Here is a 15959-nt window from a genome sequence, read left to right as displayed (position 1 = left end):
TAGGAAGCCAGTCTCTGTTATCAAAAAGGTTGATAAACACTGTAACATGTTGCAAAGAAGAAATCACACATATTACATGGACAACTATTTTTATTATTAAATCTATAATTGCTTATCTCCATAAGGCAATGCATTCATATGGATGATGCTACTTAATATTGTTTATTATTATTGGCTGGAACGGCATTGCAATGTCACTATTCTTGCCAGCATCTCCAGTTAACATACCCAGTAAGTTGACTAGAGATGCTGGCAAGGAAAATATGCAGGCAGCATATATGGCAATTTATGAAGTTTTTATCTGAAAAGTAGCAAAGGTTCTTTTTAAGTGGCAATCCCAGCTTTTAATTGAGTCATGGTCAAGCTTTTTCTCAATTACTCACTTACTGTTAACCTTGACCTCCTCTGTTTATGCCATTTCCTCAGTCCAACCTCCCACGTTTCCCGTATTTTGTGAAGAAAGAGGAGGGTTAGAGGACAATCGTGTCTCTTTAAGAAAAATGCTTCTTTGCTCCGGCCAGCGCCTAGTGGTAATGTAGAGCCTCTCTAGTAAGTAACACACTTTACTATCCTCCAGCTTTGAGGCTGCTGCAGTCTGTGCAGCACTGCAGAATCCCCACCTACAGAAGGGAAAAAAACCACACACACACACACATTGGGGAAACAGGAAGCCCGGGACGGCCGTTTGGTAAGTAAACGATCAAATCTTGTATCCATTTCTTAAACAAATATGTAAAAGGTGAGGAGGAGAGGAAAGGTTGTTCATACACATTTGAAGTAGATTATGTTGCATGCTGTTTTCTGCAGCTCTCCCTGTCTCTCTCTCATTGCTAGAGACACAACTCCCCCTTGTCTGCCCTCAAAGCACTTTTGTCAGTGTTAATCAGCATAAACTTTCATGCAACAAGGAATTGGGAAAGGGGGAGAATTATTTTTTTAAAGACAGAAATATCCAGTCTCTTCCTCCGATAGCCGAGCCAAACAGGGCAAGTCAAACGACGTAATGCCATCATGTGGCTGGCAAATTCCCCATGTCCTAAAGCATCAAAAGGATGTGCGGATCTTCCCCCCGAAATTTTTTTTTTTTCTGAAATAATGTGGGGGTGAAGAAAAAGGCGAGTTGGGTTGGGCAATACGAGGGGGTGAGACTCAAAGGGAGAGAAATTGTGGAAAGATTGATGTGCCGAGACAAGCTTTATGCTTCCCCAGCCTCTACCCCCCCAAAACAAAAGGGGTTTGGGGGAGTTTGCACCTTCCTGCGAGGGAGAATGGAGCGAGTAGCGAGTGCTGGGGGAAGGAAGTGTGTGTGTGCCGGTGTCTGTGCGAGTGGTATCTGTGCATGGGGGAGATGGAAAGAGTTGTGTATGGAGGAAATGGAGTGCAGTGTGTGCATGTTGGAGGTCTGGGTGTGAGCTGTGGGAGGAAGAATACAATTGTAAACGTTGTTTAGGGCGCAGCAGAGAAATAGATTGAATCTGGGGGAAGGTAGAGAGATGCATGGGGCAATCATGTGAATGTTGGGCAGGGGTTGGAGGGTACATGGGTAAAATGGGTTGAATTTGGAGAGGGGAAATGAAGTTTGTATGGGGGAAATGAAATTTAGAGGGGAGAACTGATGGAACATAGGAGGATGGAGTGAATCGGAGAAATGGGATATAAATTAAGTGAATTGACGGCAGGGTGAAAGCTGGAGCGAGGAACTGAGTTGTGTATGGGGGGGTAAATGGGGTAACTGGGTTTTCAGGGGGCCTGGAGTAGGAGCTAGAAATAAAAGGGTTGGGGTAACTGAAGGGGACGTGGAGTGAAGGGTAGGAACTATTTGGGTGGGGTAACATCACGGGTTGCGGGGGGATGGAGAGGCAGATGGGGGTGGGATAATGCAGGGATCAGGGTGGTGCAGATGTTGGGGCAATCCAGGGGCAGTGGGAGGGCTCGAGGGGCAATGCAGGAGGGCTGGAGGGGTTGGGGTAATGCAGGGGGCTGGAGGAGCAATGCAGGGGGCTGCAGGCGCTGGTACAACACGGGGGCTGGAGGGGCAATGCAGGAGGTGGAGGGCCTGGGGAGTGGGGGGCAATGGAGGGGTAGGATTAACTGAGGGCTAGGAGCCATGCAATGCAATGGGGTTGCGAGGAGGGGCTGGAGGGGCAATGCAGCGAGCGGAGGGGGTGCGGCGGTGGAGGGGCTGCGGCAATGCAGCTGGCTCAAGGGAGGACACGGGAGGGGAAGGGGGCAAGAAACAGCAGCTCGCCGGCGGCCGGGTGGGGACTGGGGAGGGGCGAAGGGCCGAACGATTGCGCGGTGGGGGAGGCGATGAGTGACGGCGGGGAGGGGTCGGAAGGGTTCGGAATGAACCGGGCTGGGTTTAGGCTAGGGGCGGAGCAGAGCCGCCCCGCAGGCTCCGTCACTGCGGAGCCCCCGCCTCCTTGCTCCCCGGCCGCCACGGTCAATAACAGTCCGCCCCTGCGGCCCCCCCCCGTCCTTTCCACACTGCCCTCAGGCCGCGGGCGAGCTCGGTTCCCCTCCAGCGACGCAGTGGCCGGGGAGGGGGGCGGGGCTCCTCCCTCAGCCCGGCGCGCGGCCGGCCGGGGCAGGGCCTGACGGCCTGGGACTGAGAGATTCAAACTCGGCCGAACGTTGGCGGCGCCCGCTGAGGGGCGGGGCGCGAGCGAACCAATGGGGGCGTGGCCGCTGCCACAAAGGGAGCCGCCCGCGCGCCGTGGTCTGCGGCCGGGAGGAGGAGCCCAGGTGGCCCTTCCTGCCAGATCCGGAGCCGCCCCACCCCCCCCGCCGCGAGAGAGGTGTAACCGAGCGGCGGCGGCAGCAGCGGCTGGCGGAGGAGGGGACGCAGAAAGACGCGCTCGCTCCTGAGGTAAACAAACGTTCCCGGTCCACTGGGCTCGCGGGGGGGGCACGAGGAGTGGGGCAGCGATGGGGGGAGGGGGTTCTTGGGCTGCTGGTGCATCGCTATCACCCCACCGTCCTTCCCCTCCGCCCCAACCGTCTTCGTGGGGGCAGGGGGGGGCATTCGCATTGTTACACGGCCCACGTGGGAGACGCTGCCCCCCGGTCTCGCTGTGGGGTGTTGGTTTGGGAAGGCGGCGGGGCTGGGGTGCGGGTTTCACGGGTCCCGTGCGCGTGCATGGGTCAGGTGAAGCTGCGGCTCTTTGGCATCACACCGTGGAGATCCCCTGCAGGACGGCGTGAGTCAAACGCTTCCTGCCTCCTTCCCTCCTTCAGCCCCGCGAGCCGGTTACTCTGAAAACCCAGCGGGGCTCTGCCTCCTGGGTGTATTTTGATTTGTGTCGGGGTGGATGCTGAGGCGAGAAGGATGTCTTGGGGGGGGGGGGGGAGGGGATGGAGAGGAAGAAATGGAGCTTTACGGCTCGTCAAAGTTTAGTTCAAAACGTCTCATAACCCCACTTGGTTCGAAACTAATTTGAACAAGGGTGGTTTGGCAGCAGTAGTGTTGTGGGCATGACTTGGGGGGGTGTGTGGAATTGTTTCTGAGGCTGATGCAAGGTGGTGTGACTTGAATGAGGAAATCCTAAATAAAAAGGCAGTGTCGAAATATACCTAACAAACTGTCATTCAATTCCTTTATAAAATAATCTAAAGTCTGTTCCCTCCCGCTTCTTCCCAAATGAATGTTAAGTTTGGACAGATCCGATTCAAGCACGTTGTACATCTGCATGTGTGCACCCTGCTGGTCTGTTGGGCTTGGGGCTATGTAAATAAGTGGAGCAATGGTGAAAGATTTTACTTGATGCCACCAGTGTTTAGGGGAATAGAGTATGTCACTGTGAATTGGCTGATCTAAGGTCCCTTGCACCTTCTGTAATAGTAAAACCGTTGCTCACTCTATTACTGGAGGCATCATGTGAGTATAAGAACCTAGTAGTTGTCCATAGTTGTCTCATTCAGACCTCTGAAAGTGTCATTTTCCATCCATATTCAGAAAAAGTGGTATTCATATAGGTTCTCCTCACACACACCTGTGCTTGTTATGCTAAGTAATATGATGCAGGTTGAAATGCAGTTACTTTCATTGATATGAGTATTACAGGGCTAATGTGGAACTTCATCTCAGTGATAGAGGTTTCCCAGACAGGAGCTGGCTATGGAAGTGTCATTCTCTTTTTACTGCAGTTCTGATCTAAAAAAGATTTAGCAGTTAAATAAAACGTCATCTGTTTGGAAGAATGTGGAATCAGTATGTTGAGAGGTTTTAAACTATTATCTTGAAAATAACTATAGTGATGGGAAACTTTGGAGAGCTTGTAGGTCTGTAACTATGAGAAGCCTTTCTAAACCTGTGCTCAAAGCGAGTAGTAGTTTTTAATTACTTTTTTATTGGCATAGGTACAGAGATCTTAAAAATTCCATTCTATTATATATAGGTTCTTATATTCATCACCATAGTATCTGAGTGCCTTCTAGTAGTGCACTTAAGTGATGTGACTAACATCTGTCATGTGGTTCATTCTCTCCCATCCAGTCCCAGGAGGAGAACTCCAAGTGTAGGGCAATGTTTTGATAGGGTTTGGAGTTTCATTTATTTTTAAATAGAGAAGACAAGGTTGAAGTGTTCCTGGCATTTGGAGTGGAGGGTTGTGAGGTTTACATTGGTCTTTGGTTTCTGTAGGAGTTTGTTCCACAGTCTCAGTCTGCCCCCAAGAAAGCTCTGTCTCCTCCAGAGATGGAAGTTTCATTCTGCCTGAGGACTGGATTTGTCAGCCATGGTCTTTGCCTAATGCTCTGCAATAATCTTTTAGATATGTTGGGAACAGCACATTGAGCACCTTTGAATATAAGTACTGAGACTTGACCAGAGATTCTATGGGAAGCTGCTGTAGAACACTCCTAAACTATGGACCGAATTGGCCAGCTGTGGGTGTGTATCTACAACCAAAGGAGACTAAATAGTTCTCAAAGTGCTTTTAACATTATGTTGTCATCTCAACTCTTAACTTATACCAGCAGTTTTTCATCTGTGAGCTGATCTTGTCCAAGCACTGGACTATCTTGGTGGTAGTGGTATGGTTGTGTGTGGTGAAAGAAAGATAGAGTTGTGTGTAATCTACATAATGCCAATACTGGAATTTGGCATTTTTACCTGTTCCTCCTGGTGGCTGGATGTAAATGTTCAATAGGACTGGAAAAAGAATTGATCCTTGTGGGACTTTACAAGTGAAGGGTCTAGTGGCAGAGGCATAGTGACCCTTTACGATTTTTTTTATTTAAATTATTTTAATTTATTCTGCTGGACCTCTGCCACCTCTCAAGTAGGACAGCAGTTTCTTATGGTCAGTAGTGTTGAATGCTCTAGAGAGGTCCAGAAGGATGAAAATGGATGGCTGCTTATCTGTTAACATCAGATAATCAGTGCCACTAAAACTGTTCCTGTCCCATGTCCTGTCCTGAATCCAAATTTGTGTCAGCTCTAAGATACTGACTTTGACCAGAAGAGCTTATAGTTGGCCTTTTGGCTAGGTCCTCTAAGCTTGCTCAGAAATCAGTTTGATACTGGGCAATAGCTGGCTAGAACTGATGTGTGCAGGGTGAGTTTCTTCAGTGTGTCTCATGCTATTGCCTGTTTGAAGGAGGAAAAGAAGATTGCTTCACTAAATGAGGCATTGGCTATTTCAGTCACAAGTGCCATTAATGGCTTATGACTTTTTCAATGGTTAGAAAGGGCATTCACAGCTCTTGAGTTGAGACTTCTTTAGTGTGTCCAATATTTCACAAGGAATCAAAGTACTGGACTCTGAGAATGAAGACCTGTTGGTTGTTGGCTGGTATAGGGGGAGTGGAGCCATGCTGTTTGAAAAGCCTTCCTGAGTGTGTGTGATCTGTTCAGTGAAGTAGGATGATAGTTCTTCACAGTACTGTACTTGATGATGGATTGTGTTGTAGGCGCTCAGGTTTTGTGAAGCTGTTTATCACCCTAAGATAGGTCCTTAGGTGGGATTTGGCAGCTTCAGTGGAGTGAAAGAAAGGTTCTGTTGGCTCCTGTAATAGTCTCAGCATAAGCTTGGAGGATTCTTTATATTTCAGCCTGTCTGTTTCAGCCTTTGATTTCTGCCATCAGTCCTTGGGTTTCTGACCCTCTCTTCATCTGGTGCAGGGTGTCAGAAAACCAAGGAGGTCTATGTGGGAAAAGGTAAGGGAGGGGCTATGCTAGGTGGCCAGTGTGTTCATGGTAGAGGCTAGTGCAAGTAATCATGATTCACTAGATCCTTGATTCTTTGTCCAATAGGCAGCGTTCTTGCTTGTCCGTTAACATGCTCTGGAATTTGATGAGCGTCTAAGAGCCTTCATGGTCTAATCAGAGTAATTGGTTTAGTTGTCTAGGAGCTCGGAGAGCTCTGGCCACTCTTTTAATGAGGTAATAAGGCGAGTCCAAGACAGTGGCTGGGTTGTATTGTCCTCTGTTGACATCTAATCCAAAGCTAGATCCAAAGTGTTGCTGGCTATGTTGGTTGTAGCAGAGAGAACCGATGAACATTATAGGGAGGCAGCTGAATCAGAGAGTTGTTGGGTTTTTGTGTCTGCAGTGTTGTCGGTGTGACCACTGAAATCTCCTAGTATGAGTCTGAGATATTTCATTTCCGTAGCTGATAAGGTATCAGGAAGCCCCTTTATGAACCCTTTGGTGCTCTGTAAATGAGTGCAAAATCTGTTAGCTATGATTCTGTTTCTGTTGTTCAATGGATACATTTAAATGAACTTGTCTTAGCTGAGGGCACCTCTTTTGGATGTTTGAAGAGAAGGTGAAAGTAATGGTGCCTGCCTTTTCTGAGTCAATGATCAGCAGAGTTAGTTCAATACAACTCAATGGTCATGGACTAGCATAGTGATTTTAACCTTGAATTGCAAATGATGCAGGGGAAGCTTTTTAAACCCCAGATGTAATCACTGAATTTTTAGAAAAGAATTTTTTCCTAAAACCTTTTTTAAACAAAACTAATTTTTTTGTCTTTACCTACCTAAGATTGACTCATAACCATTTAATACATGCTTTGTTTAACTGTATATATGTGACACACCTGCTGGTGCACCCTCAGTTGTCTGGTCATGGCATAGCAGGCTCTTCTCCTTCAGCACACCCTGCTGACAGCCCTGTGGTGGTCTGCTGCTGCTTGCAAGTTGGCTTTCTGTCCAGGTCACACAGAATTGCATCCCTCCTAAGGTACCAATAGTCTGACAAATAGTAGTCTGTCAACTTCAAATTGGCCCCTTAGTCTGACTGTGGGCTCACTAGTACTTACTCTGATGGTATTAGGGGGTTTTTTGCTCCACCTTCCCTGTTGGGGCACCCCAGGTCCTCCCTCTTCGCTGTCTTCTGGTTCAGAGAACCTTGGATAGGTTCCAAGGAAAGCCTGACTACACCAACTGCTGCATCTCTGTTTAGCTGGAGATGATAGATTAGGATAGTGCACGTTGGGACATAAGGCACTACAAATGCAGATATACCAGAATAATTTCAGATACCAATGAAATATAACCACTTCTGGAGTGAAATGCTGTAACTGTTTAACATTCTCCAACACCACTACACAACAGTGTAGAGAAGAAAATAGAGAAATCTATCTGTTAGAAGTTACAAAGGAAATTAAGATCCCAATCCTACCAACTGACCAGACTTCAGACCATTCCAGAGCCTTGATGCCACACCATGGGTTTTCCTTACATAATGTTTTGTAATGCCAGTTGCCTTATAAACAAAACAATGTGTTTGCTATATCATCTGGCACAAAGTAATGAATAAAGGTTATATGATGACCTCTAGAGAATGAAAATGTATTATTTGCACCGTTAATGTGCTTAGTCTTTGTGGCATATGATCTTGGTTGTGTATCTACTTCCTACATTAACTTTCAGATAAATGGCATGTAGAGGAAATGCTTCTGGGTTCCTTCCTCCTCTCCCCCCAAAAAATTTCAGATGCACCAGTATTGTATTTTGCCCAACCTCTAATGAAAAAAAGTTTTCTTTTAAATATGTCTCTAAATACCTGAGTCATATTTTTTGTGGACAGCTTGTGACTTAGGTTACTAGCTAGGTGTGAAAAAATTTAATAAACAGGAAAATGCTTGCAGGCTAATAGCTATTTTTTTCCTATTTTAAAAACATTAACTCTTACTCATTTACTAGCGTCTCAGTTAATACCTGAAATCTTCAACCTGTCTGAGTACTAGGGTTGGATTTCCTCCTCCACCCTCATACCACACACTTTCACAGTTCAGTATATTCCACTTAATCAGAATATCTGTTTTATTAAGACATTCTCCTTGGAACTTAAACAAATACTAACAAATGGTAATGACTGCTGCTTAATTGGGATGGCATTAACATAAATTCTACTTAATAGGGACACAATCAGCTGGTATTAAGTGGTGGTTAAACAGGTTACACAGGTCTCATTATGTTCTCTGATCACCTAAAGGAAAGTGGGTTACAGCCCATGAAAGTTTATGCCTGCAGAAATTAAATTTGTTAGTCTTTAAAGTGCTACAGGACTCTCGTTGTTTTTGCTGTATAGACTAACATGGGACTTTGCTCCTAGTTCTGTTATCTACTACCATCGAGAAAAGCCTAGCTCCATCCTCCCTGGAACCCCCTTTCAGGTAGTTAAAGGCTGCTCTCCAATCCCCTCTCATTCTTCTCTTTTTGCAGACTAAACAAACCTAGTTCCCTCAGCCTCTCCTCATAAGTCTTGTGCTCCAGCCCCCTAACCATTTTTGTTGCCCTCTGCTGGACTCTCTCCAACTTGTCCACATCCTTTTCGTAGTGGGGGGCCCAAAACTGGACACAATACTCCAAATGCGGCCTCACTAATGCCGAATAGAGGGGAATAATCATGTCTATCGATCTGCTAGCAATGCTCCTACTAATGCAGCCCAATATGCTATTAGCCTTTTTGGCAACCAGGGCACACTGCTGACTTATATCCAGCGTCTTATCTACTGTAACCCTCAGGTCCTTTTCTGCAGAACTGCTGCTGAGCCTGTCGGTTCCGTCTGTAGCTGTGCATGGGATTCTTCCGTCCTAAGTGGAGGACTTTGCACTTGTCCTTGGGAGTCTAGCAGTTTACTTGGGTGAGCGCAGGATTGAGGTCATGTTAAATTGTCAAAATAATGATTCAGATGAGGAAGAAATCAAGATGAAATGCAGGGGGTCAAACATTTCCTCCCATTTTGTTTCACTTTGATTTTCAACATCCGGCCCTGGGCATGGACGGTGTCCAGTGTGGACAGCAGTTTAAATCATCTGCTGTGCTGGCTCAAATAAGAGGATTCTGAATCACTATAAAGTTTTTGCTTTGGTTTTTGTCTTTCTGTTTCATGTTTTATACATGTAACTTAAGATGGGAAAGTACATGTTTAACTCTATTAACTTTAAATTTGGCTGGTTATAGGTAGTGTGCATAGTGATACGTATTATTACTTATTATGCATACTTTGTGGTATAGCTCAGAGGCCAACCAGGTCTGGGCCCCATTGTGCTAAAATGCTGTACAGGTTTATGCTAAATGATCGTCCCTGCCCCAAAGAGTTTACAATCTAAATGAGGTTGCATATACATTTTCCTTATAAAGGGTATGGTCACTACCTTATAACTGTCAAAATTGTACACTTTTGGTTCAAATTTGGTATGCTTGCTTTTCAGCAGGAAGGTTTTTTTAAACTTTAATCAAAAACAGTCAAGCCCTTTTTCAAATATAAAGTATGCCAGAAAATGCTGTTTTTCTGCAAAGAAAATAACTTTTGAATTTTACAGCCTTACCATCTCAGTGGAAGTTCATAGAAACTTGACATTTGGTAGTGATATCCCTAAGATGTAGATTTGTATTTAGTTGATCTGGGGATGATTTTGCCAGATTATAAAAGCAAATAAATGTAACTTCATGTATGCTTTTTCTTAATATTTGACAAAAATCAAAATACCAGAGTTTCTTGAGTTTCTTGACAGTATGTATACATGTGTATATTAATACACAAAATATGATGTGTAAAGTTAAGGTTGCTTTATACATAACAAGCCTAATGCGCAACCATCAAAGCAAAGAAATGAAAAGTTTTAATGCATCTAACATGACATAATTTACTCCGTCAGCCAGACTTTTGCTTCACCACTCGAATAACCACCATGCAACATGAACAACGAACTACAGCCATAACTCTATCCTAGTAGAGATGCCAGCTTTCCAGCATGCCATACTCCATGCTGCCAACCACAATAAACAGCCAGATTTCTCCTAGTGTTCTCCCCTGTTCTGCATACTTCTGAAAAATCATACTCTCACGTTTGGGGAAGGGGCTGGAATTCTGGCATTCTTACTAGGGGAGAATTCAGGTTGTGGTATGTTCTAGTAGTGAATGCTCTCGTGGAGCTCCTAGTCCCTGAAAAAACAGCAGTTACTTCAGAGAGGACCATGGTCAATTTGAAATTGTTCAGTGGGCTTAGGAGCTTTGCTGAAAAGCTTCATGGAGCTACATGAGCCAACTATTACCTCACCAAGGATCTTGGTGAGGCTAACCTATTCAGTAGCACATCTCTAGATCCAGCTGAATGGTTTCATGTAGATCCTGGTCTTCAGCAAAACAGCTTCTCTGTTGCAGAACCTGGTCTTCATGGACTGAAACTTTTCAGATGGTTCAGAAGCACTAATGACCTGGCTGAACAGTTTCATGATGAGCCAACAGCAACTGCTTCATAGAAGGTTGTCATGAAGCTTAGCCTCCCTCAGCTGTGTGTGACACAAACCAAGGTTTGATGTAAAAACCTAATTAGTTTGTTAATTATTGCATAACCCCAGAGAACCCACAAAATTCTCACTGTGTACTTTTTTAAATTCTCTACAGTTTTTAAATTAGTGGCGTCCAAAAATCTTGAGACTCAGAATGTGAACTTCTAGGGGGCCAGTATTTAATTGATTAGCCTGCAAGCTAATTAACCAATTTTTAAAAAACTCTTCAGAAAATTCAAGCTTTATTCAGTGATAGAGCTGAAAATTTGGGGGCAGATATTTTGATTTTTTTCATATAAAACAATGAGCTTGAACATCTGCTTTAAGTGCAGAACTGAACACAAGTTTAAATGTAATATGTTGGTACTGCCATAACAGAAAAAAAATCAGTTGAATAGGTGAAGGTTTCCTTGGTAGGAGTTTCCTCCACAGCTTCAGGAGTCTGCTGTTTAAGACAATCTTTCTGTCCCCCTCCCATTACTGCTTCCTCCCATTTAAATGCCTTCACCTCAAGATTGGTGGCCCTATCACCAGGGCTCTCTGGCACCTTCTGTGTGTGCTTAATAAAGTAGAGTGAAATTTCAAATTGAATAGGTATTACAGTAGTGCTCAGAGGGTCCAGTCAAGATTGAAGGCTCCATTATGTTAGGTACTAGATAAACAGGTACTAAAAGATAGTCATTGTCCCCAGGGAGCTTATAGTCAATCAAAACAATGCTGCAGAGTTCTGCAAGCTGATGTGATTTTTTGGGATTTCATATAGCAGGGATCTTCAAATGTATCTTTTTACTTAAATATATATACACACACACACACACACACATACAGACAGCCTTCTTCTACTGATTTAAAAAGCTATTGTTTTCCTAAATCCTGCAGGATAGAATTCAGAAGGGCAAATATTGCAGACAGTGAATTATCTGTTTAGTAACTGCTGAAGGTATACTCTCCAAAAGTGATTCTAAAATAAAATTATCATGCAGAATTAATGCTGTCTTCTCCTCTCCATTATGCAACCTGTGCCCCCATCAAAAATGTAAAATGATTTTTAGAGTGTGAAGGAATATATCTTTTCTATTTGATGAATATTATGGTGAACACAAGCTGGAATTCTTGCTGGCCTGCTGATGGCATGGATTCAGTATTAAAACCTGTTGTTAGTCTTTTATACTTGATGCATGGCTGGCTTGGCATTCAAAGAAGGTATACATATTCTATGTTAAATATCTTGAGGAGACTGAAAGAGCACAGTTAAAATGCTTTGCAGATCTCCCCAAATATGTGCTTAGCTGGAACAAAGAGAATTCAGTTTGTAAGACTGAAGACAAAATGTCCAAAGTACATCATTTTAGTAAAATTTTCATTAGTTTTTTTATAATAAAAAAGGACAGGTAATTCGAGCAACTCATTATGAAAAGCTATATCCAGATGTTATATATTTTCTTTTGCAATAATAGGCAGTGCCATGCTTTGAAAAATAATGGGTAAGAAACAGGTCAAGGTATGCCTATAACCAGCAAAACATGTGTTATGAGTTTTTCTTATCAACCTAATGAAACATCAATAACAACCTAATATATATCCATGTTATTTTGTTTTTGAAAATCCCAACTTAATATATTATCTTCAGTGCCTTCATGTTGCTGGACCTCAGATAGCATGGTGAAGGGATACTTTTTGAAATAAAACGCACACTATTTAGATCTCAAATAAAGGCTTCCTGGTGAAATTTTGCGGCATGTGAGGTTTTTGTTGTGTATTTAAAAAGTGTTCTATAATGTTGTGAACCTGAACACAGCAATACAACATAACAGAACGATGGATCAAAACTGACTTGAAATAATATTTGAAACTGAAGAGTGTCTTCCTCGTCCAAGCAGAGTAAAGTGCAAATTATAAACAGTATAAAGTACATTCATTTTCAAAAAAAATTGTTTTAAAAGTCTAAGGCTTTGGTGTCACGTTATTCAGATGTAAGAATCTTCCCGTAAACTTAAACATGTGGCATAGTGGCAAAATGGCTTCTGTTTTTACATCAATTATCTTCTGAGCCAAACGTACTTAGAAAAACTGAAATATTCGATTCTGTTCTTCTCTCTTCCCTCTTAATACTGACAAATTTTTGTTGTGCTTTGCTTAAAGCTATGGTACTACTATAACTCTTTGTCTGCTGCTAATTAAGATAACTTAATCACTAGGGGAAGTTAAACTAATTGAGTCAGGTAATAATGGATTTAGTTCATAAGAGAAAATATAGCCTACAGCTTTGCATATGTGAGTGATGACAGCATTCATTTTCCAAACTGATACTTGTTGCTGTAAGTCTGTAGTACTACTTATGCAATAATCCACCTTTGTAATGTGAATCTAATGCTGTTGCCATTCCCAGGGGTTAAATTGAATTTCACTAGGACTCCCATCTCTACCTGTGCCAACAAAGCTTTTGTTTAAGTATACACATGAACAATAAGTCTCTTTTATACAAGGTGACCTTTGATATATTTTGGCTTCAGATTTCACTGGGATGCATTACAGCCCCCACCTAACTATACCATGATTTTAGTTACATCCCCCACCTAACTATATTATGCTTTTAGTTACAGCCCCCACCTAACTATACAATGCTTTTGGTTAGCTGTCAAAGCGTGTTTGAAGAAGAAAAGAAAATGTTTTATTTGCATATTAAGGTTACATAAAGGTCATTTGTTAGGAGTTTATTCTCCCTATGATATACACACAGCTCCGTTGATGCTTATGGTTGTAACATGAAATACACGTGATATTTTTATAATTACTGAAATATGAGTTCAAAGTACAGAACTATCAGGTGTAATATCTGTCTGCCTTCCTTTCTACCTACCTACCTATTTTCCTTCCTTTTAGACTGATCTGCTTATTGATTAACTTGGAGAAATGTGTATAATGCCTATATTTTAAATTGGAGAAACTGCCAAGGTTGATGTAGCACAAAATGAAATACTTCCATTCCCATCTCTAACCCCCCTTGTCTCCCAATAAAAGAAACTTAACAAAATTAATCCTATCAATTTTTATTCCAGGAACTTACCTGGTCTCAGGAACGGAATGGCAAAGAGAAACTTGCAAATGAAAATCACAATGTCAATGAATCTCAGAATTTTTTTTTTGGTTGAGGTTGCCCATTTTAATGCGGGAATTTCAGCAGTGCTAAAGCCCTTAGTTGAAAGGGCTGGTAAAGGTGTTTTTTGTATCGTTATTAGGGCCGCAAAGGTTTATATTACCTGGTTTATTTTAAAAAAAATACTGGTTCTACCATTCTTTAGTGTGTACCTCTAAAGTTGCTACCATAAGTCCCTGTCCTGAAATCAGATCCACACAATCACAAGTGTCTTCCTGCATAAATCAGATTGCAGGACCGGGATCATAGTTTTTGTGTATAAGACTATAAAGAGACCAGTTGCTTAACAGTAATAAAGATTGAATCCTTTGTGTGAAGCCTAGCTATAATAAGGAAACAATCATTGCTGCATGTGGTTTGGTAGGCTTTCAGGTAAAAAGGGCTTGCAATAATGGAAAGGCCCAGCCACTTACATGGGACTTCGAGATGTAATATGGCAGCTGTTCAGTCAAAGTTGTTCTTGGTATAGAACACTGACAGAAAACCTGTTTCTGAGGTGGTGATAAAAGCACTTTTTAGTGGGTCCATGTAGATAAGACTCCCCACAATGCAGAGGAGGTTTCATTGATTTCTACATAGCTTGAAAATGTAGCATGGTCCGGCAGGCTTATCAGAATAGTTACTTTAGGACAAATGTGACACTGGTGAGTCTATGAATGTTACAGATCACTAGAGGAAAACAGACAAGGAGGTGCATGGCAGCTTTCAGGAAGCTAAAAGCGAGATGGCACTCTTTGCAGAGTTTGAAAAGTCAAGTCTGGTGTTTGAGTTTTTCAGGGCTTGGAGAGTCCATTCCTTTGGAGTACTGGTAACTTAGGGGGAAAGTGGGAGAAAGGTATTTGGCAGGAAAACCAGGAGCAGCTGGGCAATAGGAGATTCAGAGACTGAATCTGACCTATGTGCATTGGCACCAATGTGGGGAGAAGATAAGGAACGATAAAGGCTACCATATCTATAGTAGTAAGTGTGAGAGCATGTATACTGGCTTTATTACAATTTTTTTTTAGCAGTTATATCTTTTAATGGTTGTCTTTTTTTGAAGCTTTTCTATATTTGTAAAGGACTTGAACCAGGAATAGAATCTGAAATACATTTTGTTTATTCTGGAAAACATTGTTTTATTTTTTGTCTGCTTCTTTTTTCAAAATTGGAAAGAAAATGAAATCTTTCTATGGAAAAAGAAGCTGTGAACTTTCTCCAGGATAAAAATACCATCCACAGTGGAGAAGTCTGTCAGTATTTTTGTAATGGTTCCCATTCATCTATACGGAATCTTCCTTCATCATGATAAGTGTGAGGGTTGGTAATAGCACCAGGAGATGGCCATAAAAAAAATTGGTCCCTTCTTACTATGAAATACTGTAGAATTGAAATGTGTTCATTACTATCATAAAACTGTACAGCTTGTTAGTCTGAATCTGCATTCCATGAAAGTTCTGGCTGAGTAGATGGAAGAATCAGACCCTCATCTGACTGTTACTTTGCGTGTGTGATATTTTTATTTATGTGTTTGCCTTGAAATTTTGTTCCTGGTTACAGCCTGCTGACATTTGCTAAAATGACACTTCAGAATGTATTTGTGTTTGGAAGATGATGCTGTGAGAAATTTAGCTATAGCATGTAAGCTTAGCAGATTAATTGCTTGCATTAGAACTCCATCAGATACTTCAAACTGCACAGGAGTTAAGCTGGCATGACATTGCAGCTTGATTCTGAAAATGTATATTTACAGTTGAAATACAGACATGATTAGAAAATTGCTGCTGAGGTTATTTTTGGAGATGCAGACATAAAACATAAGACTAAGTGGCATATGGATGCATAGCCTAACGTGTAATACTTAGTCTTTTGTCACCATTATCCACATAATTGAAATCTTCTACTGTTGTAAGTGAAATCCATAGTGTAACTTCTTTGAAATAGTAAGGACTAGGCTGTGACTGCAAAGTGCTGAGCTCTGTCAACTCCCATGTTATTTCTGTAGTAATTTAGGGCAATTTCTACTTCTCGGGAGAAGTATTCAGCACTTTGCAGGATTGGATTCTAAGTGCA

At 42.4% G+C, this 15959-nt stretch overlaps 1 protein-coding gene across 12 annotated transcripts in view; it reads left to right on the top strand.

Annotated features, from left to right (window-relative positions):
* The window catches only part of ADD3 (adducin 3), a 174901-nt gene that overhangs the window by 25668 nt on the left and 133274 nt on the right, over positions 1 to 15959 (top strand). For 3 of the 12 annotated variants that reach the window (XM_067537208.1, XM_067537215.1, XM_067537214.1), the window contains exon 1: positions 574 to 688. The exons of 3 other annotated variants lie outside the window; for them this stretch is intronic. The gene's annotated coding sequence lies outside the window, so the exon portion shown is untranslated. Of the gene's footprint in view, positions 1 to 426; positions 550 to 573; positions 689 to 2471; positions 2870 to 15959 lie in introns of those variants that run through there. 6 more of the 12 variants (XM_067537220.1, XM_067537217.1, XM_067537210.1 and 3 more) reach the window with 5 other exon arrangements.

The sequence above is a fragment of the Emydura macquarii genome, unplaced genomic scaffold, assembly GCF_026122565.2.
Source record: "Emydura macquarii macquarii isolate MOO-44397 ecotype Brisbane River unplaced genomic scaffold, CSIRO-AGI_Emac_v2 contig_3692, whole genome shotgun sequence".
In the NCBI taxonomy this organism is placed as follows: Eukaryota; Metazoa; Chordata; order Testudines; family Chelidae; genus Emydura; species Emydura macquarii.
This window is presented reverse-complemented; position numbering and strand designations above follow the sequence as displayed.